Source organism: Portunus trituberculatus, chromosome 21 (genome assembly GCF_017591435.1).
Source record: "Portunus trituberculatus isolate SZX2019 chromosome 21, ASM1759143v1, whole genome shotgun sequence".
Lineage (NCBI taxonomy): Eukaryota > Metazoa > Arthropoda > Malacostraca > Decapoda > Portunidae > Portunus > Portunus trituberculatus.
Genome location: NC_059275.1, coordinates 9818064 through 9846052, shown reverse-complemented (window position 1 = coordinate 9846052; position 27989 = coordinate 9818064). Strand labels below are relative to the sequence as shown.

General features: G+C 42.7%; 1 protein-coding gene across 2 annotated transcripts in view; it reads right to left on the bottom strand.

Annotated features, from left to right (window-relative positions):
* The window catches only part of LOC123506917 (inversin-like), a 170211-nt gene extending 147747 nt beyond the window's left edge, over positions 1 to 22464 (bottom strand). For both annotated transcript variants that reach the window (XM_045259331.1, XM_045259332.1), the window contains exon 1: positions 22347 to 22464. The gene's annotated coding sequence lies outside the window, so the exon portion shown is untranslated. The remainder of the gene's footprint in view (positions 1 to 22346) is intronic.
* Between the last annotated feature and the right edge of the window lie 5525 nt (positions 22465 to 27989).

Here is a 27989-nt window from a genome sequence, read left to right as displayed (position 1 = left end):
TGGAGAGCCGAAAACACTGCCAAAAGCTCCAGATGATTTATGTGAATACCCTGCTCCTCCACAGTCCAGACTCCCAAAGCTAGAGAATCCTCCAGGTGAGCTGAGAAGCATCTGAGAATAGGGTCTGTTCCGGGTTGATCCGGAACCAACCACCAAGCGAGGTCTTGCAGACACTGACGATTTGGAGCCACCCACCACCAATCTGGGTCGGAAGCAGCCCACCAATGCCTCTTTAGGCACCAATGCAGAGCCCGCATTCGCAGGAGCCCACCTGGCACTACCCATGCTAGGGACGCAAGATGTCCCAGCAAAGACCTCCAGAGGGACACTGGTGGAGCCTTGGCCAGCAAAAACTGTCAGGCCACTGCCTGAAAACGGCTGACCCGATCTGGCAACGGGAAGACTCAGGCTCTGACGGTGTCGAGAACCATACCCAAAAACTGCTTCCTCTGGCTGGGGGACAGAACGGATTTGGCCCAGTTGACCTGAATCCCCACCTGAGAACACAGAAGTAGAAGAGACCAGACACTGTCAAGGCATGAAGCCCAAGAATGACCGGAAACTAGCCAATCATCCAAGTAGTGACGCAAGGATATGCTGAGGCAATGGGCCCAAGTCGACATAGGAGCCATCACCTTGGTAAAGACCTGGGGAGCCGTGGCAAGGCCGAAGCACAAAGCCTGAAACTGGTAAACTCTGCCCAGCTAGACGAACCGCATGTAGTTGCGTGACAGACGGTGGACCTGATAGTGAGCGTCCTGCAGGTCCAAGAACACCATCCACTTGCCCTCGGCTATTGACTCTAGCACTGACAAAACTGTCTCCATGTGGAAGTGGGTCATCACCAGGAAACAGTTTAAGACCGAAAGATTGAAAATCGGCCTCCAGCCCCCAGTGGTCTTGGGCACAAGGAAGACGTGAGAATAGAACCTGGCCTGAGAGTCTACCACCGGTTGTATAGCTCCCTTTACCACCATCTCAGAAACCGCGGCCTCCAAAGCCAAGTGACAGTCCGAGCCCTCCCTGTACAACAGAAACTCCACAGGTGCACTCGAGAGGGAAGGATCCCTGAGGAAGGGGAGAACGTAACCATACCGAAAGGTCTTGACCACTCACTCACAGGCCCCGATGTTTTCCCACTCTTGCCAATGCCACTGCAGACAAGCCCCAACTTGCAACGGAACCTCCGCAGCGTCCCTAATGAGATCCCCGACGGCCCCAAGAGTGGCCACTGAAGAATCCTTGAGAGTGAAAGGAATCACTCACCTTAGAAGCAGGAGGGGGCAGAACCGAAGGAGAAGCAACTGGAGCAAGGTGTTAACCAACAGCACAACCAGCCTTAGCCCTGATGCCCCGAGCTGTGGAAGCCAGGCCACAAGTAATCTGGGATACGAGGGACCATTGTGAGGACTCAAGCTCCCTCAGCTCCACTGCCACCAGAGTCTGACCATCAAAAAGGTGGGAGCCAACGGGGGATGACATCAACTGCCATCTCTTCTGGTCACCGTAGCTATTAGGGAGGTTTCTCACCACAGCCTGCTTGTGTAACATCATCCTCAAATGTAGCATTTCACAGGGCTGCCTAATATCTAAATTTGCCCTGGCAAGAGCTCCCAGGCAGTCCAAGCCCCTCTGAGGGTCAGTACTGGAAAGGCCAGCAAGGGCCCTCAGTACTTGATCTGTCCAGGAAGTGATATCAACCAATCTACTCAAAATACCCTCTAATTGAGTAGCCATACACCTGGGAAGACTCACAGACTTATTTCTACTCTCCACCAAATGAAGCAGCTCATAAATGAGACGAGGAGCCACAGGAATCTCCTTCTGAAATGTACCACCTCTCCGCCCTTAAAGCCCACCTCCTGAGCAAGGCAAACTTGGCTGAAGCCGGATTAGGGATCCCCAGGGAATATCCTAGTTGTTCCCTGCGAACCTCCAGAGCCATGGGAGAACATGGCAGCACCAAGGGAATAGGGCCAGGCCGTGAAGTCCCCGAGGTGCACTCGACCCCAATCTGAAGAGTGGAAGCAATAGAAGAGGGCATGCAGAGACCCAAGGACTCTCTCACTGAGGTAATAAGCTCATGAAAGGAGGCCGCACCCTCTTCATCTGGAGTGCCAGCCTGCCCCGGGGGAACATCATCAAAAACCTCGTCCACCTCTTCAGGAAATGAAGGCCAGCCTGTAGCAGCAGCACGACTAACTAGTGTGCCACCAGGGTCAGTGCCCACATCAACTGGCTGGGGTGGGATCTGTGAGGACATTGACCCATGCAGCAAATCAACATAAGGCAGGCCCATGGAAGACACACCCACCAAGCCTGCAAAATTACCCTCAACTGGTAACCCACCAGGGAGTGGTACTGCATGAAGTCCCATTTCTCCACCACCAACAAGGCCCAAGGAGGAGACTGGCACAGTGGGAGCTGGCTCACCACAAATCCCCGAGGCCTTGCCAGAGAGAGGAGCTGCGCGTAGATTCAATCCACAGATCCCAGAACTGGCCACGGAAGAAACAGGATCAGCGGGAGTCTGCAAACCACTCAATCCCAGAGCCCCACTTCCCAGTGTGGCTGCATGCAAGCTCATTCCACCGAAACCTGAAAACTCCCTGGAAGCACCTGACACAGCGGGAGTTTGCACCACACTCACTCCATGGGCTACTCACATCCCTGAAACCAGAGAAGTCCACAGAAGAGCCTGAAACAGCGGGGAACTGGACCCCCCTCACTCCCAGAGACAGACTAGGGAGAGAGGCCACACACACGCTAACTCAAACGAGCCCCGAAAACTCAGTGGAAGGACCAGGAACAGCGAAAGAAGTCACCTGACTCACTACTGGCAGTGGGGCAGAGCGCGGGACCACACGCAAACTCACTCCCCCAACCGCCAATTCTGGGGCAGGGCTTAGAACAGAGGGGACCTGCCCCCGACTCACTCCCAGAGCCAAACAGGGAGAGGGGACACACTGAGATTCGCTCCACTATTACCAGCAACCACCACCAAAGGGCCTGATCCAGGGTAGACTGACTCCCCCTTACACCCGGCACCAACCTGGGGGGGGCAGACGCACACTCGCTCCACCATCCACAAACCCTGAAAACACAGAATCAGAGGCAGGGAGCAACAAGACTGCTGACAACTGGGCAATAAAAGCCTTCATAGCAGCAAGATCAAACTCTACAGCAACAAACCTGCTGGCCCAAGGAGCCTCAGAAGCCAGCTCCTGCCGACAAGAACACTTCTCACTGGAACCGACGGACGACTTGGCCTGCTTCTTCTCTTTAGTAGAACAATTCTCAGCATCCTTCACAAACACTTGGAACTGGAGAAGGGAGAGGTGGGAACACTCACTACACCGATCATCGGCTGAACACATGATGGGCCAATGAGACACATAGCGGGAATACAGTTCTAAAGCCTCGCCCGGCAACCACCTCTTTCATCCAACACAACTCCGAGTGGCCATGGTAACTCAGGGGGAAGTAGAAATGGAGGCAGCAAGGAAGCAGGCACCAAAAAAAAAAGGCAGGAGAAGCGAGAAGAGGCACAAGTGAACACTGTGCCGAGCACAGAAAGGATCTGAGGTATGGTTCAATGGTTGGCCAGCTGGGCTGGTAGTTCCCAGCGCACATGCGTGCGGAGGTGACATAGTACTTTTATGGGCATGATCTCTATATAGAGGTGCTAGTTGATTTTCTGTGCTGAGTGTGGAAATAATGGCATATAGGCATATATAATTACATATGGGTAATTAGTATACGTAGCAACAAAAGCTCTGAAAATGCCTTGATGTCAGGAGGAGGGGAATGGTGGGTGGACATGATGGCCCAGCTGTTGGATTATTTACATTAAGCAACATTGCCAACGTTATGCTTTAGGCTGTATTTGTTACATCATGGCCCACAAGGGATACTAAACCAAACCCAACCTAAAAACCAAGCAATATTATCCTCAAGTTCTGGCCAGTGTGAGGCTGGGCAACAAATGTTATGTTTATCTTTCCTTGCATTCTTCATGCTATTGCTAGACATGTATAATTTTTTCTGTAGGTGGTTGCCTTAAAGCCCTTACTGCTGCTCTATTGCCATGTTCTTTGGCAAAATATATCACTTATAGTTTATAGGAAATTGTGTAGCTGGATCTTTTTTCTCCTCCTGTTGTAATGGTGTGGGTGTTGACATGTTTTGTTATTATTGGATCAGATTGGATGTAAAGTTGGTGAATATCCTTTGCAAAAGCCCCCCCCCCTCATGTTGTTTTCTCTCTTGCTGCTGGTTTATTTATTTTCTTTTGTTTCATAAGCAACTTTGATCTATTTTCTTCTTTTCTTTCCCTATCAACTTTATGATCATGAACTTTCTACTACAGGCAAACCCTGCTTAATGAATGTTCACACAATGAAATTTCGCTACAACAAACGTTTCCTTTTACTACCATCTGCTCGTATAACGAACACCAAACTCGCTTTAACAAAATTTCATCCAAATAATTTTTTCCAAGTTTGAAAGCCCCGCCATATCACGCAAGCCAACAGGCTTTTGAATAAACCAGCGCCTCTCGTGAACAACACACACACCACTCACTCCCTTACCCTTCCCCGCTCTTAGTTCAAAACAAAAACAGGGTCCAGCACTAGCTCGTCATCTCACACTCAACATGCCACCAAAATGCCCTGCAACCAGCCCTGCAATGTTGCCTAGCGTTGCTAAGACAACCAGGAAATCTCTTACTCTCGAAATGATGCTGGATATTATTCACAGACATGAGAGAGGCGAGAAAACTGATAGCATTGCTTGCCACCATGACTTGACTCTATCTACTGTCTCTACTATTTTCAAGTCACCAGAAGGCTGGTGAGACCATATCTTCCTTGCAAGCTAAAAGAACCACTCTGCAATGGATAAAATAGAAAGCCTTGTAGAAATGTGGTACATAAGTTTTATATCCAGTACAATGATGCGCCTTGGTTTACATTCCACGGGTTGCCAGCTAGTATATTTCCCGCTCCACTCTCCCTCCCTTCATAAATTTAAGATCATCAACATTATAAGGTTACTTACACACACATACATTAGTGTACATTATAATGACTTAGTCAAATTAAACTGCTTAAATGTTTAACTTCATAATTTTTACTTTCATTAAACCTTTTACTGTACTATGATGCACTCTCGCTTTGTTTACTCTCAATGGAAGTTCAAGTTAGGGGTCAAACTTGTTATAATTGGCTTGCTTAGTATGAAAGTTTTTTTAGGAACATAACCCATTCGTTAGGGAAGCGGTGGCATAGTGGATAAGGTGGTGAGCGTGAGATCGGGCAGACGTCCACACGTAGGTTCGAATCCCACCACGTACAGCCTTAAAACACTTTGCCATTTGTCGAGTGGTTTAAAGTTACCTACATATCACCATGATACCCAGGTTCTAGGTGGTTACACTCAAGATGAGCTTGGGTGGTGATATGAGCCCTAATATGGGTACCACTATAAATAAAATTGCCTCCGCCACTAATGGGCGGAAGCTGAACAGCTCTTCCCATACACTCTTCAAGTGTGCCTACAGGCGCTATAGGCCTTACCGTAAAAAAAAAAAAAAAAAAAAAAAAAAAAAAGCAGGGGTTACCTGTACTTGCCACCGTCAGATGGCACTGAGTCAGGTTTCCAACTGATCAGCTGATATTTATAGACATGCATCAGTCTCATAGGATAGATTACTTTTATTTTCACAAAAACTAGTATTCAAAGTAATAATACTGGTAATAATAACAATACCAGCGACAAAATAATGATGCATGTAGTTAGGGTAGGTAGAGATACTGATCGTAAGCTAGGTTACTAAGTGTCAAGGAGAAGACAAGCCTACAGGATGTCTCAACTTTGCATATTAGAAGCAAGATTGGGGCAGAGAAAAACTCAATTCCTCCATCTATCAACTCAATGCAACCTTCCAGACAACTATCCTCTCTCCTTCAATGACACTCAACTGTCTCTCTCTCTTCCACACTGAATATCCTCAGCCTGCCTTTTACTTATAATCTCAACTGGAAACTTCACATCTCATCTCTTGCTAAAACAGTTTCTATGAAGTTAGGCGTTCTGAGGCGTTCTACCAGTTTTTCTCACCTCTCCAACTGCTAACTCTGTACAAGGGCTTTATCTGTCCCTGTATGGAGTACTCTTCACATGTTTGGGGGGTTCCATTCACAGTTTTATTAGATAGGATGTAATCAAAAGCTTTTCATCTCATCACCTCCCCTCCTCAGACTGTCTGTCTTCAGCCTCTTTCTCACCATCAAAATGTTGCATCTTTTTCTATCTTTTATCACTATTTTCATGCTAACTGTACTACTGATCTTGCTAACTGCATGCCTCCCCTCCTCCTGCAGCCTCGCTGTATAAGTCTTTCTTCTTCCTCTCATCCTTTTTCTGTCCAACCCTCTAATACAAGAGTTAACATCAGTACTCTCAATCATTAGTACCTGGAACTCCCTACCTGCCTCTGTATTTCCATTTTCCTACAACTTGACTTCTTTTAAGACGGAGGTATCAAAACATCTGCTCCCTAATTTTGACTAACCCTTTACTCATCTTCAAGAGAAGCAGCATTCAAGTGGGATTTTTTATTTTTTTTATTTTGTTGCCCTTGGCTGGCCCTCTCTCTAATATAAAAAAGAAAAAAAAAGGGATGATTTTCAGACCCAAAATTTTGAGAAAAGGGTGTATCCTATATGCCATAAATATGGTAAGTAGGACTGAAATGCAACCTGAGCAGTGTCATCACTCTGAGACCCACACTGTGGGTGTTGTGGGCTGTATATTATTTTTAACCCAGTAGCTTATCCTAGGGATAATAATTTTCAGCACGTTTTAATATTTGTACTTAGCACATATTAACCTTAACTCTATAACTATTATCGGTTCCACCTATGAAGTCTGTTTAGGGTGGGGGAGGTCATGTCGTTTACCTCTAGCCATACTGCAAATCAATAACCATACATGCAATTGTAGGGCTGTAGGGCTTCAATTTTCTCCTTCCTTCTATAGCATTTTAGCATTGATTTTCCCCCTCCATTCCTATCCACCACTTAACCATTTCACTGTCTTCTATTCTTTTCTTCACCTCCTTGAGGCCTATTCTATCCCAGTCCTCTTCTAAATTCTCCCTCCAACCCCAATCTTGATCTCTCCCCTTAGCAAAGTGCTATTGCCTTCTTTCTAGACCTGTTTTGCCTACCTGTCATCATTCAACCTTTTTATTTTCTTTATGAAATTTAATTTCTTAACAATTCTCTCCCTGAAGGTAATCCAGCCTATGTCCTTCCTGACTACCTCCACTGCTGTGTCCCTTGGCACTCCCAGCTCCCAACTACTAACTATAATCTGAGTTCTTTCTAATTTCATTGACTCATTCTCCCTGTAGCAAGTCACTTTTGAGCCATATAGACAGTAAGGCAATGCCATACCTTTCCACAAGCCCCTGCTCACTTCATATTTATCAACTTTTCTACCTCCTCCATTAATTATCATTCCTGTCATTTTCCTGGCCTTACCTTCATTAATCATTCTTTGTCTCTCATCATATCCCTTCCTTGCTTATTTCTAGTTCTAAATGACTATGAGGAAATTTATCCACCACCACCATATGTTGTTACCGAGGGTCCACTGACCCTCTACAGTCTACCCTGTTGTGAAACTCCATCATTTTACACTTTTTGTTGCTGTATCGTATGTTCCACTCCCTTTCCATACCCCTTTACTATCCTCAGGAACTCTTCCATACCTTCCTTATTCTTTTCATTAGCACTGTAATCAGCATATGCTGAGCATCCTAAGGTTCTATTTCCCCTTTACTCCTTTTCCTGTTTTTTCCAATTCTCACTAGCAGTTCCTCTATGTACAAGTTAAATATTGTTGGGATATCACACACCCTTACCTAACACTTATGTTTTTTCTTTAGTCATCTTATGTTTATGTTCCCTCAGGTGAATTTTACCTGGTTGTCCTTGTACAGGCCTCTGATTATCCTAAGTACATTCTCATCAACTCCAATTTTCAACTACAGTTCCAGTAATTTCTGTTTGCTCATGCTCATACACCTTCTCTAGGAACGTGAGGTTTATCTAGGTTTCTGTTCTTGTCAACAATCTCCCTTATAACTAATACATTTTCTAATCCTCCTTGTCCCCTCCTAAAGCCACTTTGTTCTTCTAGAACTTTCCTCTCCTCTATCCAAGACATAATAATTTTGCTGTTGATTGTGTTCAAAAACCTTGACCATAATATTCATCACAGTAATGGGCCTCTAGTTATCCATCTCTTCCCTGGGCTTTCTCCCTCCTTTATGAATTAATGTTATCCTGCTTCTCTTCCACTCCTCTGGTATTTCTCCTGTTTCCAAGACTTCCTGAAATAGCTTTACTAAAGTTTCTCTAAGTACCTCACCCCCTCACCTAATAAATTCTCCAATTATACCATCTGTTCATGTCACATGATTTGCCATTTTTAGTAGCTTTGATTGCTGCATTTACATCCTGCTGTTAATCCCTACACTATCCATGGTTCTTATTTCACTATGTATAACTACTATGCATTTCAGGGCCCAGGTAAGACTGTTTTTCGCAAATATCTCCTAAACAAACAGTTGGACTAGTATGGCATCTTGGCACAATTTGTTTCACACCCCAACCCAATTTCTGACAACACAGGGCATAGCTAAATGTTAAAGATGTAAGCGTTTACTCTTAGTAATAAAGGTGAAGCCTGGCAGAGGCGACTACACATCGGGACGAGGGAAGCATGACATAGCTAAGGCGTCTCCCCCACCAACCAACCACCTCCAATGCTGCATTCCCCCCCTCCCTCCTTTCCTTTATATTACTTTCTCTCTCTCTCTCTCTCTCTCTCTCTCTCTCTCTCTCTCTGCATGCATGAACATGATGCTTTTATATAGTTGGAGAAAAGGCTAAAATATATGCATGTTTCATACAGCATAGTATGAATCACACTGACTTGAATGGAAAACGAACCAGCTCCTTGGGAGTTGATGACATGACCACAGACATGTGAACCATTAACATGTCACCGAGACTTCAGCAACGACAGGAATGGCAAACATGCACTGTTGTCGAAATGGTTACAGGACTGGATTTATGCCGAGGCTTGTTAAACTTTATAGGAAGGAGAGGACCCGCAGTCGGCTGTTTGTTAATTTGAATAGGTGAGTGGGGTAGATGTCACAGTTACGTCATGCTTCCCTCATCCCGATGTGTAGTCGCCTCTGCCAGGCTTCGCCTTTATTACTAAGAATAAACGCTTACATCTTTAACATTTAGCAATGCCCTATGTTGTCAGAAATTAGGTGGGGGTGTGAAACAAACTGTACCAAGATGCCTTACTATAGTAAAATTAAATTGTACTGTCCCGTAGGGTGTTGTTTGCCATTCTGCCATATTTCTAACCAAAACATTAAGCCTATACTACTCACAGTTCTTTAATCATAGTATTATATACCAAGTCAAATGAAGGTATTTCATGGACATGTATGACGATGTGGCATATCAGGACGGGCGACGTTGCCACTCGACCCGAGGCGGGATTTCCCCTGGGAAAAGGTGGAGGAGTCAGGTCACCACGCAGATGTAAATCATCTTCTCATTTGGTCGCCACTATGGAAGGACACACTGACACTTCCTCGTCTGTGTGTTGTACAGCCAAACCAAGAAGTTTGTCTACAGAATTAATAGATAAAGCTTGCAAGGGCCACTTTTACCAATAAATCAAGCGAGGAAATGTACAGCAGGTGTAGCTGGTATATCTGTAGACACAGTGAAGAGGATTTGTCCCAGTGTAAACAAGATATACACCACAGCATCACAATCTTATCAGCATTTCTTTTCCCCACTCATTATATTACACTGGATATCTCGAGAGGACATAATAGTAAATAGTGGTACTTCGAGATACGATCGCCCTAACATACAATTTTTTTTATATACAGGCAACCCCCACTTAACGAAGGGGTTACGTTCCTAAAAAACACTTCGTTAAGCAAAACTTCGTTAAGCGAACCGATTATAACAAGTTTAATCCCTGACTTGAACTTCCATTGAGAGTAAACAAAGCGAGAGTGCATCATCAGTGAAAGGTTTAATGAAAGTAAAAATTATGAAGTTAAACATTTAGGCAGTTTAATTCAAGCAATTATAATGTACACTAATGTATGTATGTATGTAACTTTATAATGTTGATGATCTTAAATTCATGAAGTGAGGGAGTGAAACGGGAAAGACACTAATCGGCAACCTGTGGAATGTAAACAAAGGGCGCATCATTGTATCACATACAAAACTTATGTACCACATTTCCACAAGGCTTTCCATTTTATCAATTGTAGAGTCACGAGTTCTGGTGGTTCTTTTAGCTTGCAAGGAAGATACAGTCTCACCAGCCTTCTGAATAGAGTCTGCTGAATTGAAAATAATGGACAGTAAAAAGAGGCAAGATGGTGGTGAGCAATGCTATAGTTTTCTCACCTCTCTCATGTCTGTGAATAATATCCAGCTTCACTTTGTGAGTACGAGACTTCCTGGTCTTCTTAGGAATGCTAGGTCACATTGCAGGGCGTTTTGGTGGTAAGTTGAGTGTGGGAAGACAGAGCTGTTGCTGATGCCGTTATTGTTTTGAACAGGGGAGTGAGTGGTGCGTGTGTTGTCCACGAGAGGCTTGATCTTGATCTTGATTCCACAGGTGTCCCAAGATTTCTCCTGAGGCAGGCCTTAATATCGGCAGCTCCTGGTGTATACAAAAGCCTGTTGGCTTGCGTGATACAGCGGGTCTTTCAAACTTGGAAAAAATCACCTGGATAAAACTTCATTAAAGCAAGTTTGGTGTTCGTTAAACGGGCAGATGGTAATAAAATTAAATCTTCGTGGTAGCAAAATTTCGTTGTGTGAACCTTCATTAAGCGAGGGTTACCTGTACAACAAAAAATTTCATATAATTTATGCCTTGAAATACAACGATATTTTTGAGATACGAATAGCCATCGGTAGGTGGTGCAGCGATCACTTGGCTACCAGCGTCCACCTGAACATTCAGCCCGCGTTGTGTATCGCTGTTCATCCTTTGTGCATGTATGTGTCTATGCTCCTCGGCAGTGTGTATTTTTTCTTAAGTTTTGTGAATTGAAGCCCCCGTACAGGGATCATGGGTCCCAAAAGTAAAAGTTTGGCGAGAAACACACAAAATAGCCTGTATTCACATACTGATTACACTTAGAAATTCAATAAATGAGTGAGTACAAATGGTTTTCTGCCCACAAGTAACTCTTCCTCTTTGCAATACAAAAAATCAGAAGTCTCTAGATGTCATGGTTACCAAAATATCACAAGTTGAATTAGGTAGTATCATTGGTTTACGTGGCCTTGTGTCTGATCGGGTTCAGCTGCCTTGGCTGGGGTGAGAAAAAACGGGCCCCTTGTATCCTCTCTCTCTCTCTCTCTCTCTCTCTCTCTCTCTCTCTCTCTCTCTCTCTCTCTCTCTCTCTCTCTCTCTCTCTCTCTCTCTCTCCTACTGTCGCCTGTTCTGATACCATTCTCATTCAAAAGTTGTCTCACCGTAACATGGCGAGAGACCTGAGGTATAGAAGTAAGGCTCGCGGGAGAGGTGGCGGAATCAGACTCAGTGAAATCACTTGCTCCCACCTTTCATCGTTGGTGACACAGTGACGTAGAGCATATGTTTACTCCTGCCTACAAGCAACTCTTCCTCTTTGCAATGCAAAAAACCAGAAGTCTCTAGATGTCATGGTTACCAAAATATCACAGGTTAAATGAGGTAGTATCATCGGTTTACGTGGCCTTGTGTCTGATCGGGTTCAGCGGCCTTGGCTTAGCGAGAGAAAATGGGCCCCTTGTATCCTCTCTCTCTCTCTCTCTCTCCTGTCGCCTGTTCTGATACCACTCTCATTCAAAAGTTGTCTCCCCGTAACATGGCGAGAGACCCAAGGTATAGAAGTAAGGCGCGTGGGAGAGGTGGCGGAATCAGACACAGTGAAATCACTGTCGGTGCTACCATTCATCGTTGGTGACACAGTGACGTAGAACATATGTTTACTCCTGATGAGTGTTGCCAGCTCACAAGCAAAGGAAAAGGGAAGAAAATAGCCAAAATGTAGCTGTAAAAAGCCTAAACATCTATCGACGTGCCCCAGTCTTCCGTGATGAACGTCTATGTGTCCCGAGTTTTGTGGGTTAAGTTGTTATTTTGAGCAATATAGTTAATTCATATCATGCATACAATAAATATTGTATTTATCTTATATTAAATCTATATTTGGTTGATATTTAAAGCATCTTAATTTTCTTTTATGGCGGGTGGGGTAAATTCATATCACAAGAACGAATTAATTCTATTTTCATTAATTTCTATGGGAAAAATTTATTTGATATACGATTTTTTTATATACAATAGTCGTCATGGAACGAATTAAAATCATATGTCAAGGTACCACTGTATTTGGTAAATTATCAGGCTCATTTTCACTTTTATAACCAGCACCTTTACTATATTTAATTTACCTATGGCATCTTCATGTCTTGTCCAACACACACACACACACACACACACACACACATATATATATATATATATATATATATATATATATATATATATATATATATATATATATATATATATATATATATATATATATATATATATATATATTTTTTTTTTTTTTTTTTTTTTTTAAGCAAAATCATGCATTAAATTGAATAAAGAACAGTTATTCTGTTTTTCTTGAAGTAATGAGAAATTTGGCAGTATCACACGGATTATAGGCCGACCCCTATGGGTCAGTACAATTTAGTTTTACTATAGTTCAATTGTTTGTTTAGGAGATATTTATGAAAAACATTGTTACCCAGGCCTGAAACGCATAGTAGGTTTCCTAAAGGTCCTTCCATAGGATCTTTTCATGCCACTCTCCTCCAATAGTCACTCAGAATTGCTTTGATCTCTCCCTCCAATGTTATGTCTTTACAATTCTCCTTAACTTTATATACCTGTGTCCCACCAAGATTCCTCCTTAATATCTTCCAACTTTCTTTTTCCCTTTCTTCTTCAGGCAAGTTGAGTGCCTGTGCCTGTTTCTTCTCCCAACCTTCTTTCTTTTTCTGTATCACAATTTGAGCCTTTTTCTTAGCCTCCCAGTAGTTGCCCCATACTTCCTTCCACTCAGTGTTATATCTTACTCTGTCCACCTTGACCTGCTTTAGTAGGCTCCCTTTATCTTATATTCTCTCTTATCCTGTCTTTAATTACTTCCCCTATTTATCTGTTCCACCATCCTTTGCGCATTATCTTGCCTACTTTGTCTCTTTGTGTCTATAGTTCTCTTTGTCTGTTGTCTTACAATGTTTTTGATGTAATGTTCCCATTTGGTGACTGATTTACCTCCTTGCTCCAAGTCTCCTGGCATGGCTTCACCCAGTGCAAGGCAATATTTAATCTAGTTAGCTTTTTCAATGTTATATGTCTCTTTCCATCTTTTCCTTTTAATATCTTTTCTTTTCTTTTTCTTTCCGACAAGTTACCTCTATGAGGATATCAATGTCTTCATTTTTCCAGATTTTGCATCCCAGCTTTTCAATGGGGCCATTTACTAAAATAAAGTCTATAGCTGATTCTGTGTCCATCTATCCATGTAACTGGGTTTTACAGCCCCCAATTTTTTATTTGGACCCGAGTTCTCTCGACAAAGCCAAGGAACATTTGGCAATTTACATTAACTCTAACTGTCCAATTTATCTTTGGATTGGTAAAAAAAATATTTGTGTTTTTTTCTCTTTGTATGGAGACATGTTATAATTCTATGGCAAGTTTTGTGAAAAGTGATCTTTATTTTAGAGGATACATATAGCCGTTGAATTCGTCCAATTGGGCGTGATGAAGGAATTCTTAAGGACATTGTGGGAGGCGGTGGCATAGTGGATAAGGTGGTGAGCATGGGATCGGTCAGATGTCCACACGTAGGTTCAAATCCCACCACGTACAGCCTTAAATCACTTTGCCATTTGTCGAGTGGTTTAAAGTTACCTACATATCACCATGATACATAGGTTCTAGGTGGTTACACTCAAGATAAGCTTGGGCAGTGATATGGGCCCTAATATGGGTACCACTATAAATAAAATTGCCTGTGCCACTAATGGGCGGAAGCTGAACAGCGCACAGGCGCTATAGGCCTTACCGTAAAACTAAAAAAGGTTAAAAAGGAAATGTAAGAAAAATGTGTTGTTTTAGTTATCTATTTCAAGTGAATACAAATCTTGATATCTTTTTAGAAAAATTATGCAAATGCATAAATAAACATTGTGAAGGTTATTTGAAATTGTATTTCAACCTTAAAAAATATGTTATTTCATGTAACTGCATTTTCCTTTCTGCTCAATTATTACAATATCTTTTTGTAAAAATATAAAAATGCATGTGAGTATTGAGTGGTAGGAAAACACAAATTGAGACAAGTTCTTTATTCTCTAACATTTCAGTCACAAAACCATCTTCAGAGAGAGTGTACAGGCATACGGAAAACGTCAGCTTATATACTTCATTGGCGAGTCATTCTACCAGGTGGCTGGGAATGACGGCCTGTAATTGGCGGAAATCCAAGAGGGCAAGTTTAGCCGCCACCCTTGGTATCCGCACAGAACCTTCCTTGTGGTTGGTGACATTCCCTGTGCTGATGTATGCCGACTCAAGCAGTTTCCTCGTGTTTTTGTCCAATTGATCGTGGAGTATTCTGGCTCCCTCCCTGGCTCTCTGGTAATTCTGGAGCCAGAATACTCCATGATCAATTGGGTTGCCTGTATATATATATATATATATATATATATATATATATATATATATATATATATATATATATATATATACCGTATTTTACGGCTTGCAAGACGCTGCATCTTGGAAGACGCACCCTAATATTTGAAAGAAATTTCTAAGAAAAAAAAGTCATTCTCATACAAGAATGCATTCACCATATACCCAACTACTGTACACAAAAAACATCAGAAGCTAGGAGTCTGCAAGACACTATTGTTTCACTACTCATTACAAATTTGCTGGAGCACTCACCACAAATTTAAAACTATGTAAATAAAAACACCATAGGTAAATACATATACACAGTGAAACAGTCCATCTCTTGTTTTAGTGGCGGGCAACGGCATGTTTTGGACCTGTTGTTTACATTATGGAATCACTTGTCCCATCACCGAAACCGAACACGTCAGTGCTGCAGTTTGTATTTATCTTATTTTGTAGTCGTGCTTCATAGGCTTTATCAATGTGAATACAATTCACAAGTGGAGTTTTGACTCTTGCCTGAATGAGTAAGCCACTTGGATGTTCTATTAAAGGTATAAAGGCACCTGGCATGATGTGTACGCGTTCGTGTGCATGTATGCGTGTGTTGCAATGAGACGAGGGAGCGGCCCGTTTTCTCCACACGCTGAGTAGGCTGCAGGAAGGATTATGGTATTGTAAATACTTGTAACACCTAAGTACTGAGTTTACATAATATAAAAGGCCAAATTAAATGGTACTTAAGCTAACATCATAATATAATGACTCAACATACAAATCCAGGTCGCTATCTGTCAAGTGTCCAAGCTCACTTGAGGTTGGATGTTGCCTTACAATACAACATTCATCTTGGAAGACACACTAGTATTTTTCAGGGTATTTTTTAAGAAAAAAAGTGTGTCTTGTAAGCAGTAATATACGGTATATATATATATATATATATATATATATATATATATATATATATATATATATATATATATATATATATATATATATATATATATATACAGTAAGTCCTCATTATACGGTACATACGCGTTCCTGAAAACCTTACCGTAAATCAAAATTACCATATACCGAACCCATTATAACATGTAATAGTAGGGAGTGTGTTCCAGCACATCAAAAGTCACCCATACAGAAATGAAAATACATGAAAAGTCATTAAAAAAAATGTAAACTACTGCACAAAAGAAATAAATAGAAAATTTTTTATTTACCTTTCACTCGCTATGTATTCTATCAGATAATGTCCCTCCAGAGGCTAAGGGACAATAGCGATTTCAGCCCTAACTCATCTTCTGCTGAGTGGGCAGACGTTTTTCTTGTTTTTTCATCATAGATTTCTTGATAAATCTTGACACTTTTCTCTACGTCATGAGCCACTTTGGTACTCCTGGCAGAATTTGGATCACGTTCCTTCAGGGTTTCCAGAGCTTTTTCGATACCACCGAGACATTCTCTAAGAGTTTTGATGTCCAGGCCACGCACAGGTTCTTCTTCTTCATCTCCCTCTTTTTCTGCCTCCTATGATGCCTTGTCTAGCTCTATAAATTCATCATTTGAGAGAGGTTCCAAAAGATCTTGAACATCATCATCATCAACTTCATCGAAGCTAGCCCTATGGCACAGATTTATTATGTCATTTCTGATCGCACCGATGTCGTCTTCAGCGAAGCCTGGGAAGTCATGCGCATATTTTGGCCATACTTTATTTCATGCCAAGTTCATGATAGATGTCTTCACTTCGTCCCAAGATGACTTGATGTTATCTCAGGTGTGCTTGATGTTATACGACTTCCACCATTCTCTGATAGTGGGCTTGCTAGGCCCATCTGTGCCCTTTATCAGTTGCTGCATGGTTCGCTGTTGGTAGTAGGCTTTAAATGTTTGCCGTAATTATTATGAATATATTTATGCTTACAATAGACCCTTTAATATTCCATTTATTCAACTAATTAGTAATGCATGTAAGTAATATGTAATGCAGTTAAAAAAAAAAAGGGGGGGAAGGGTAAGAGATAACAGGCTCAAAGGTGGTCACGTTAAAGTTAGTACCATGAGTGGTGAGGAGGTATGGCATGGATGACGTCATCACCCCTGCTCCCCTGCTCTAGTTGACATGAGTGGATATCGTATCTGTGAATTTTTCTTACCGTATATTGAATCGAGGGTAGTAATTTCCAAATACTGTAACTGTGAATTTACTGGATAAAGAACTATGTATCCCAAAATAATTAAAGAATTTTGTGGTTATTTTTGTGACAAAATGCATAATTTCATCAGGTAGCCTAGCTTTGTGCCCAAGTAGCCAAAAATGTGTCGGCCAGATTTATATTCTGGAAAGTTTATATAATTATTATCTATATATGTTTTCAATGAATTATATTTCAATTTTCAACATAAAACTATGCATACAAACTTTCTTGGCAACATAGCATACCAGGATTCATTGAGGCAAAGAGAAAAATAAAACTTGAGGGATGAGAGACGTGTGCCCCACCACAACAGTATCCCCTCAATCACTAAGCAGCCAGCAGCAACAGAGAGGCCTACTAGTATTCCAGATGTAGGATGATGACGAATTCGTTCAAGCAGGTAGTGCAAACCATTATGTTTCCATCTCTCCGTTATGTATAATTGAATGCGAGATGATGAAATCGTCGCCATAGGCAGTAAAGGGTTAACTCTCTCCTCCATCAATCCAGTGTGCCCATTAGGCCGGGAGCACACTAGCGACTCTGTGGCGCCACAAAGCCACAGCATCGTGTGGCGGGGATGTGGTCTCCCATAGGTTTCCATTGTTTTCAAGCTTTGCCGCGCACACTAGCGACTGTGGCAAGCGACTGTGGTTCTCTGTCGCTCATCCCCGCCACAGGCGTGGTGTGGCTTTGTCGCCGGGCCCGCGCACACTAGCGACAGTGATTGTTCCTGCCACTCGCCACTGTCAGTCAGTCAGGGTGGGCACGTGCTTGGGTACACACCCCTTACTCATTAAAACTTTCTTGAGACATCCTGAAGTAGTTGAAGAATTTTGCACTGTCCGTTCTTAAGTCACCAATTGTGTAAAATTGTCCATTTGTCAGCCTTGATGCAGTAATTGAGTGCATCCACAGTGGTCTCTGTCGACGATGACGACGGCGGCGCCGCAGAAGCAGAAGTAATGCAAGTGTTTCATCTTCGGAGTCCATGCTGAAATTGAGATCTAGAAGGGTGAGGGTGTGACTCAGCGTTGTGGTCGCCACATCGCCTCACCAGTGTGCTCCGTCGCTCTGTGGTCGCCACATCGTGTCGCCAGTGTGCTCCAAACACGACTACATCGTGTAGGCGCGACAAGTCGCTAATGTGCTCCCGGCCTTAATGTCTCCCATTCCCAGCCACTTTTCTGTTCCTACCATGTCCTTGATGTCAGCCATTACATTGTACATCTGTATGTTTGCATACACAACACATTTTCTCATTCTTCAACTCCCATGTATACTACTGTCACCCACCACTTTCTTTTTTTCTTTCCAATCTTTCTAAGATTTCTGATTGGGGCAGAGAAAATTTAGTAGTTTTCAATGCCTCAAAAACTCAATTCGTCCATCTATCAACTTGACACAACCTTCCAGACAACTATCCCCTCTTTTTCAATGACACTCAACTGTCTCCCACTTCCACACTGAATATCCTTGGTCTGTCCTTTACTCGTAATCTTAACTGGAAACTTCATATCTCATCTCTTGCTAAAACAGCTTCTATGAAGTTAGGTGTTCTGAGACGTCTCCGCCAGTTTTTCTCACCCCTCCAACTGCTTACTCTGTATAAGAGCCTTATCTGCTCGTGTATGGAGTACTCTTCGCATGTTTGGGGGGTATCCAGTTACAGTTTTACTAGATAGGGTGGAATTGAAAGCTTTTTGTCTCATCAACTTCCCTCCTTTGACTAAATGTCTTCAGCCTCTTTCTCACCACCGAAATGTTGCATCTCTTTCTATCTTTTATCGCTATTTTCATGCTAACTGTTCTACTGATCTTGTTAACTGCATGCCTCCCCTCCTCCTGCGGCCACGCTGCACAAGGCTTTCTTCTTCCTCTCATCCCTTTTCTGTCCAACTCTCTAACGCAAGAGTTAACCAGTACTCTCAATCATTCATCCCTTTCACTGGTAAACTCTGGAACTCCCTCCCTGTATCTGTATTTCCGACTTTCTACAACTTGTCTTCTTTTAAGAGGGAGGTATCGAGGCATTTGCTCCAGAATTTTGGTTGACACTTTTGCAGTTCTTGGAAAGCCAGCACTCAAGTGGGCCTTTTTCTTTAATCCTTTCTTTTTTTGCCCTTGGCTGGCCCTCTTCCCTACGAAAAAAAAAAAAAAAAAAAAAAAAATCTGCCTGATCCTTACTGTTATGATGTCTACTTTATTATGTTAGCATCATTTCTTCTATATTTCTACACTCTCTCTCCTTCATCACCACACCCAAACCTCCTCCCTTCTTTTCTCCTATCTTCTGCCCTCTGGCTAGGACTATCCAATCTCCTTCACTCCAAGTTGTGCTATCATGCCAGTCTACTTCACCTAATCCTATAACATCATAGTCCTTCCTCTTTTCTATCAGTGTTCTCCATTTGCCTTCATTTCATCCCCTCATATTAAGGAAGGCAAATGCCATCTGCCCTCTCTGGCTGCACTCCTCATCCTGTGCTGCAGAGTTGCCATGTCCACAGTTTACTCACCCAATTGGGCTGTTTCTGATGACAGTTGGCGTGGAAAAATCAACAGTCACGGGTTGGTGGTTTTGGGGCTGTTTTTGCATACAAAGTCATGGCATATTAGGCTGATTAGTTTCAAATTTTGAAAACAATGCATACATTAGTACTTAGTTGTGATAATCCTCAAAAAGGATTATCATGACAGGAATTTGACTTCATTAGGGCCTCAGCCTGACTTCCCACCAAGGTCACACCTAATCACTACTTGACTTGTGGGTCACACCACATCTTAAAAGGTCCACCTATCATTCAGCCTATCTGAAAAGGCTACCACCTGCCAGACACAGTTTGTCCTCTGTTGTGCTCAATAGAGAACCTAAAGTAGTTTAGCTTGTGTGAGTGATGCAGTTAAAATGGGCAAGTGGCCAAAATAATACTGGACCTAGCCTAGTAATATACTGAAAAAAGTGTTGAATGCAACCTATATGTAGGTATGAATTATGTAGTAGGTTAAAAAAAGGTACATTACATAAAAAATGGATGAAATTAACTTTTTGTGATAGATTTTGATCCGTTTTGAATTAATATACATTTTGTTTCCATCACAATTCTGAAATCTTTATTTTTTTTACCACCCCCCACGTCTCCTATGGAAATATGATTTTGCGGTAAAATGAAGAATTTTTTTCTGCTATGTTTTGACCTGTTTTGAATAAATCTGCACTAACCTAACTTACTTAACCTATAGTAAAACTTAATTGTGCTGAACCATAGAGTGTTGTTCACCATCCTGCCAGATCTCTAACCAAAATATTCACCATATACTACTCATAGTTCTATAATCATAGAATTAGCATCAACAAATGGCATTCTAAAAATATTTTGATTATTTCATTAAATATCAGGCAATACAAGTAACTGTTATTTACCAAATCAAATGAAGGTATTTCATGTACATGTATTTGGCATATCAGGTTAGGTGACATTGCCACTTGACCTGAGGCAGGATTTTCCCTGGGAGAAGAGGGGGAGTCAGGTCTACTCACTTCCTATCTGGTCACCACAATGGAAAGACACACTGAAACTTCCCCATCTTACTGTGTTGTTCAGACAGGCCAAGAAAAAAAGTCGCTTCATGTAATGGTTTTCAATAAATAAGTCAGCTTGGGGCAATAATTGAAGTAAAATACTGTCTCATCCATATTTTTTTTCACCACTCATTACATTAGACTGGGTATCTCAAGAGGACATAACAGTAAGTATTCTGTAAATTATCAGTCTCATTTTTACTTCTATGACCAGCACCTTTACTGCATTAGATTTACTTACAGCATAATCACCTGTAGAGATCTTCATTTCTCTTCTCCCCCAAACCTTTTTTCAGTGATGTGATGCACTAAATTGAATAAAAAACTGTTATTCTATTTTCCTTGAAGTTATAGCAGTGTCACACGGATTATCGGCCTCACCCTGTGGGTTAGTACAATTTAGTTTTACTATAGCTAACGTAACCTAGTTGAGGCAACACACACCACTGATATGTCTTCCTCAGAACAAAATTAACTTTATCTAACAAAATTAAATGGATCTAACCTAAGCAAACTATCTTAACCTGACTGGTAATGCTAAAAACTTAATATAGTCATTACCTTATTTCTTTTCATAAAATCTGGCGATACAATAAATATGATCAGGGTGATACCCTTCCCGTTTAGACACCTTCCACAGACCGAATTCCAAAACAGTTGCTTCTCTCCACAAAACCACTGATTGGCCAGATTTATTATGTATAATTTTTATTGGTCAGTGGGTGCATGCTGAAACAAAACAACCAATCACCGTCATTCATTTCACACATGCGCAATTAATGTGACAATATGCACACACAAATGAACACATGTAACAGTGTTCTTCAGTACCCAACAGCCCATCACAATGGCAGCTGTTGCTCACTCTCCCCAAAAAGTGTTAAGTTTTTAAACATTTTTATCAATGTTATAAATAGTTTGTGATGGGTATGTATGGATTCACATTACTCAGAATGAAAAGCACTATAAGATGAGAAAGGTAACAAAAACCATGTTACTGTTGGTGTAAGAGTAAAATAATACCAAATTGTGTTTTCTCTTTATGTTATACCTCTGTCAGTTATCTTGAGTATCAAACATATATACATGTAATGGTTCATGTTTGGGGTGTTTTTCTGTTGTTTTAAGAGACCGAGATTGCAGTTTTGGGCTTTAGGGACGGGATTCCGCGGAAGCACGGTCTACGACCTGGCATTTCTGCTATACTGGGCCCACTCTACCATCCACATCTTCACCAGGTTAATCAGGTGTACTCCGTCACTTGCCCATACTTCATCCCAGCTACACTTTTCCCATAGCTGGAGTCCGTCACATCTCAACTCCTCTAGTAACTCCATACAGGCTAAGTTCAGTGAGCGCCTGGTCCTTCCGAAACATGAGGCATCTTACTCTCATCACATGAGGATGCACACAACCATTGGGTTCTGCCTGATCTTCCTCCTCACCATCCCCACAAACTTCTCCAGCTCCTCAAGGGAGTACTTAGTTCCAAGCTCCACCAAGCTATTTCCTCCTCCCTCTATGACAACTAGGTTGTCTGCCCTATCACTAAATATACGTCCACGATCTGTTTTATCGTGCACTGAATTACAATATATTAGCATTAATAATCGTAGAAGACCAGTTCAATCCATTCAGGTTGCACCTGATGTTAGAAATGAAGGCGAGAAATACATTCAGATGACTTTCACCTGGCGGGGTTGAGGGGCAACAACAGACGAATAACAGCAGCACTGGAGCAACACAGCATCCGCTATCCTGCAGGGACACTTGACAACACATGTGATTGTGTTTACAGCGGCTTCGGCGATATAGTTTTTTTTTCGGCCAAAGAAGTGAAAGTGGGTTAACTAAATGTTTTGAAATGCTCCTTCTTTGAAGTTAATTAAGTAAATAAGTTTCAGATCATGGGTAGATGGAAATAATACAGAAGAACGCAAGGAGTTCCAGAGTTTACAGTCAGGCTCAGAGAAGTCTCTGGAAAGCAACTGATATGTACGAAAAATGAATTTTATTTCTATCTAATAAAGGCAGGTTCACACGTGTCAATATGCGACTAAAATTACAAGTCGCTAGAAGTATCGACTGAGCCCTTCTAGTCGGAACACGTTCACACATAGCAACTGGGAAGTATCGGCTGAACGAGATGTCTTCCTCTGGTGACGATGCCGATTGCGATTAAATCAAATCCTCACAAATATTCAACCCTCACCTCCAACAGGAGGAGCTAGTAGACACCTACCGAAACGATAATTTACTCCCAGCGAGGTATAATAGCACTAGTTCAGAGGGTGCTGTAAACTTTCCATCAAAGCTAGTTGTGATCTCGCTGAACGTTTCCCTTTGTGTTTCACAGTTCAAGGGGACAGTCATAGCCTGCATACCCTCTAAAGACAATTGTTCTTCTTCTCTCAAAACTACATGCACTTATCACACACACACACACACACACACACACCCTTTACTTGAAATTCAAAATTAAAAAAATGGCGACTCAAAATCCAGCCTCGATCGCATTCACCTTTTGGGCAATGGCGGACTTACTGTTAACAGGCTAAGTGGTTCTTCCCCTGAGGGCAAGGGAAACAATGTAATCCTTTCTTCCTTTTATTCAGTATGTACAGCTCAATCTAAATTAGGAGTATGGTAAGTGGCTTGGCGGGAACAGACTTTCCGCCACTGCGAAACTGGTTTAGGACGGATCTCGCCCCGCGGGTGATGGGAGGTCAGGCGGCAGCGTTCAGCTTGGCGGGTTCCTGTGAATCCCGGAGCACTTCTCTCTGCTCCTGGCGATGGCGAGAGTGACGTGATCTTGATTGATTGATACATTTATTTTTGAGTTAATAAATAAATACAACAAAGGAGGAGGATGGACCTTGCCATCCACCCCCTGGGCAAAGACTTAAGGTTAATTTATTGATTGATACATTTACTCTTGAATTAATAAATAAATACAACAAAGGAGGAGGATGGACCTTGCCACCCACCCTCTGGGCAAAGACTTAAGGTTAAAGTATCAAAAATACATAAATAGACAGTAATGCTATACATAACAAGAATACAAGTACTTCAATAAATAAATACAGATATTGCACACCTTATTGCATAAACATCCTACAGTATGGGAGCAAACTGAGGATATTCCCTGAGTATATCCCTGAGAGTAGCTGAGTCTAAGAGATGGTCAATGAGTCATGTTGACCTTGTGCTCTAAATTTAGCAATGAGAGGACATTCCATGATATAGTGACGCACAGTGTGTTTCCTTGGTGCAGCACACAGCACACAGCACACAACAGGAAAAGCACTGACTTCCCAAAAGTATTTGTAGCCTAATCTGAGCCTCACTGCTACCCTGTCGTGTGATGCAGTGTGTCTCCCATAAGTGTGGGCACAGCTCTGGGAGACAAGTGCATAGTGAAGACTAGTGCTACTGCCCCTATGGCAACAAAGCTCCAACTGATCACTATTGCTACTATGTACAAAGTCCTTAATGCTACTCTTAACATAACCCAGAGTGTACTCAGTGCCAGGGTCCCCTGTATCATTTTGTAGGGCACATTGAGCAAGGTGGTCACTTTTTCATTTAGCGGTATACCCACATGAGAGGGTATCCAGGTGAAATGGACCGTGGCACCAGCACCTTCTAGGGCGTGGATGAGATCAACACACTTATTAACTAGATCACAGTCCATGGGGAGGTGGATTGAAGGGCATACAATGCAGCCTGACTGTCAATAAAGAAATATACATTCTTATGGAGAGGCGCCACTATATGGAGTGCCTCCAGTACAGCATACAGTTCTGCTCTAGTGGAAGACATGTGTGCAGGGAGCCGCCTGGAAACCTCAGTGTCAGTGTAGAGATTGGCAGAGATGTAGTCACGGATGAACAGCCCACATCCAGACCTGCTGCCATTGACTGACCCATCACAATAAACATGAATAGCCTGAATGTGTGGGTACTTGGACAATTTAATCATGAACATATCTTGCAGCACATGAGGCAGCCAGTCCCTCTTGGGCTGATGTAGAGACTGAATATCAACACCGACACAGTGAGGGTTCCAGGTGGGTTGTAGCGGTGACATAACAACATTAATACAGGCTTCGGCTACACCTACACTTGTCAGTACTCCCAAGATCTTCCTGAGGTATGGTGTTGTAGGAGTGCGAGGATCATGAACAGGGGGTGTCAGTGATCCCTTCAGGGAGTCAGAGCCCGTGCATAGCATCCGACTAATTGTGCGACAAGTAATTTCCTGTACCCTACACATAATACTTGGCAGGTGCAGTTCAGCTTTGAGAACTTCAATCCGTGCAGTCCTGGGGCATCCCAAGATTATCCACATGGCTTCATTCTGTACAAGCTCCAGGGGACGGAGTTGGGTGGCACTAAACTGTATTAAAACAGGGGTGGCATAATCAATAAGGGACCGTATGACAGATATATATAGAAGAACATTCTTAGGACTGGAATGCCAGCCCCCAGATCCCTGTTTGTTAGCAGCCAAAGTGGTGCTAGCCATGGTAGACAAAGTTCTCGAATATAGTGTACGGCTTGAAGAGACTTCCTGAAGCTCATCTGAACACCCAGGTACTTGTGTATATGAACTCTAGGGATGGGAACATTGTTTATAGTGGGCAGTCGAGAGACCTTCCCTTTAGCTTGAAATTTTGTTTTACATTCATTAATCACTAGTCCCATTTGAACATACAAAGCTGCTAGTTGTGACAAAGCTAACTGGAGAATCCTGGGTTTGGGGCATTTGAGGAGTATGTCATCAGCATAGATGAGGACCTGGGTGCCCTGTAGGAAGGAACAGCGTGCAATTTTGTCCATTAAAACATTGAAAAGCATTAGACTAAGGACTCCACCCTGTGGTGTTCCAAGCTCCAAGGCTTCCTCAGAGGAGACTGTACCTTGAAACCAAACTTGTGCTGTTCTATTGTACAAATAGTCCCTGATCCTTCGTAATAATCTACCTTTGACACCCTTGAGAATAAGTTACTCCATAATAACATCTTTGTTGGCCCTTTCGAAGGCATCCTTGAAATCAACGAAAGCTTTGCAGGTAGCATCCTTATTTATAAGATACGCAACAAAACAGTGACTTGTAGAGTGACCTTTTAGGAAACCATGTACATAAGCCTGTTCAATATTACCCGTTCCATCATCTTGCACAGACAACTGGTGAGAGAAATAGGGCGAAAGGTGCCATCACCTTTGAGGAATCGGATGATGATGGCTGTTTTCCAAGAGTGAGAAGCTTGCTTTCAGTGAGAGACAAACGTTAAATAAATCCAAAATAGGGTTGTCTACCTTTACCTCCAGGAGAGCATTAAGGATATCATAGGTGCTGCCATCCTTGCCAGGAGCTGTTGACTTGCCCAACTTGACTGCCGAGAGGAGTTCGTCATGCGTGATAGGCACACATGTGTCATCCAGCAGAGAAACACTGTGGCGAAGCAACTCCATCCTTCATGGTCTTTGCTGATCGAGCACCTCCTGGTGTTCCACAGGAAGGCCAGAGAAGGATGAGCCTTTCTTCCATTGCAAGACCAGTTCTCGTGCCCTGCCTGCAGAATTGGGGTCACGTACTTGTTGTCTGGACTTACCCCAGACACTGTTGACATGGTGCCACACCTCCCAGAGGGACCAGGTCCTGCGCATCTTGTCCAGGAAGGAGACCCAGTACTTCCTTTCCTGCTGCCGCAGATCCGTGAGGTGTCGAGCCACAGTAACCACGGCATCCCGTGACTCTGTGTCTGCTGGGTTGAGCTGCCAACGTCTGTTGGCAGTTCAAAATCACAGGGTCGGTAGCGTAAGTCCAGCGGCGTGGAGCATGGGCCCTTGCCAGAACCCTTGGAGTCGTAATGAAGTCCTCGATGGTGTGCAGGAGTCCGTTGTAAAGTGCCTCTGCATCAGCAAAAGGAGCCCTTCACGGCAGCGTACCATGCCACTACTTTATGACTCGTACATGTATCAAGGTAAAGTGTCCCTGACTGATGGTAAAGACAAGGCAATAAATGTCAAGGTTCTGCGTGATACAGGTGCTGCCCAATCCATCTTAAGGGAAGATGTCATCCCTAACATCAAGCAGGCTTTCACTGGGGAGAAGGTGATCCTTACAGGTCTTGAATCACAGCTCTCTTATCCCTTGGCTAAAATTAGCTTACAGTGCCCGTTCATTTCAGGAGAGGTTGAGGTAGCCATTAAACCTGGTGAACTGCCAGTACCGGGGATACATCTTGTACTGGGTAATGATCTTGCGGGTAACTTGGCTGTTCCAAACTTAATTGTTCTTGATTCTCCCTTAACAGAAAGTCCCACTAAGACCCTGGACGAAACATCCCCTCACTTCTTCCCAGTGTGTGCAGTCACCAGATCTCAGTCCCCCCTTTTCATCACCTCCTCCACCAATGATTGCCTCTACTGACAACTTGTACAATAACATCATTTCAAAGGAGAATTTGATTAATGCTCAGGAACAGGATCTCACTTTGGCTAAGATCAGACATGTTGCCAGTGAGACAAAGGATATGTCTAAATTGCCTTGTTTTTATTATCAGGAAGGAGTCCTGATGCGTGCCTACAGACCTCCTGAACTGAAACAACTAGACACCTGGTCAGAAACACATCAAGTTGTCATCCCTTGTCTGTAAGACCAGCCATTATAGAACTAGCTCATGATGGATTGTCAGGTCATCTAGGCATCCAAAAAACCTACAAGAAGGCTCTTCAACATTTTTTTGGCCAGGAATGAAAAAGGATGTGTCACACTATGTAAAACATGTCACATATGTCAAATTGTGGGTAAGCCTAACGAACGCCTTGTGCCAGCTCCTCTGACGCCTATTCCAGTTCAGACGGAGCCCTTCGAAAAGATCATTCTAGACTGCGTAGGGCCCTTACCCAAAACCAAACGAGGGAATCAGTATTTGTTAACCCTCATGGATCCCACTACCAGGTACCCTGAAGCATTCCCTCTTAAGAACATCACATCAAAGACCATTGTAAAACATCTAATACATTTTTCACCTCGGTAGGAATTCCAAAACAAATTCAGTCTGACAAGGGTAGCAATTTCACTAGCAATTTTTTCCAACAGATAGTGAATGAGCTAAACATCGACCATGTTACCTCCTCGGCTTACCACCCCAATCCCAAGGCTGTCTGGAGCGGTTTCACCAAACATTAAAATCCATGATGAAGAAGTATTGCTTGGAGCATCAAGGAGACTGGGATGAAAGTATCTCTTTCCTTCTCTTCGCTTTAAGAGAATCTCCTCAAGATTCTTTAGGTTACTCCCTTTTGAATTACTCTATGGTAGAC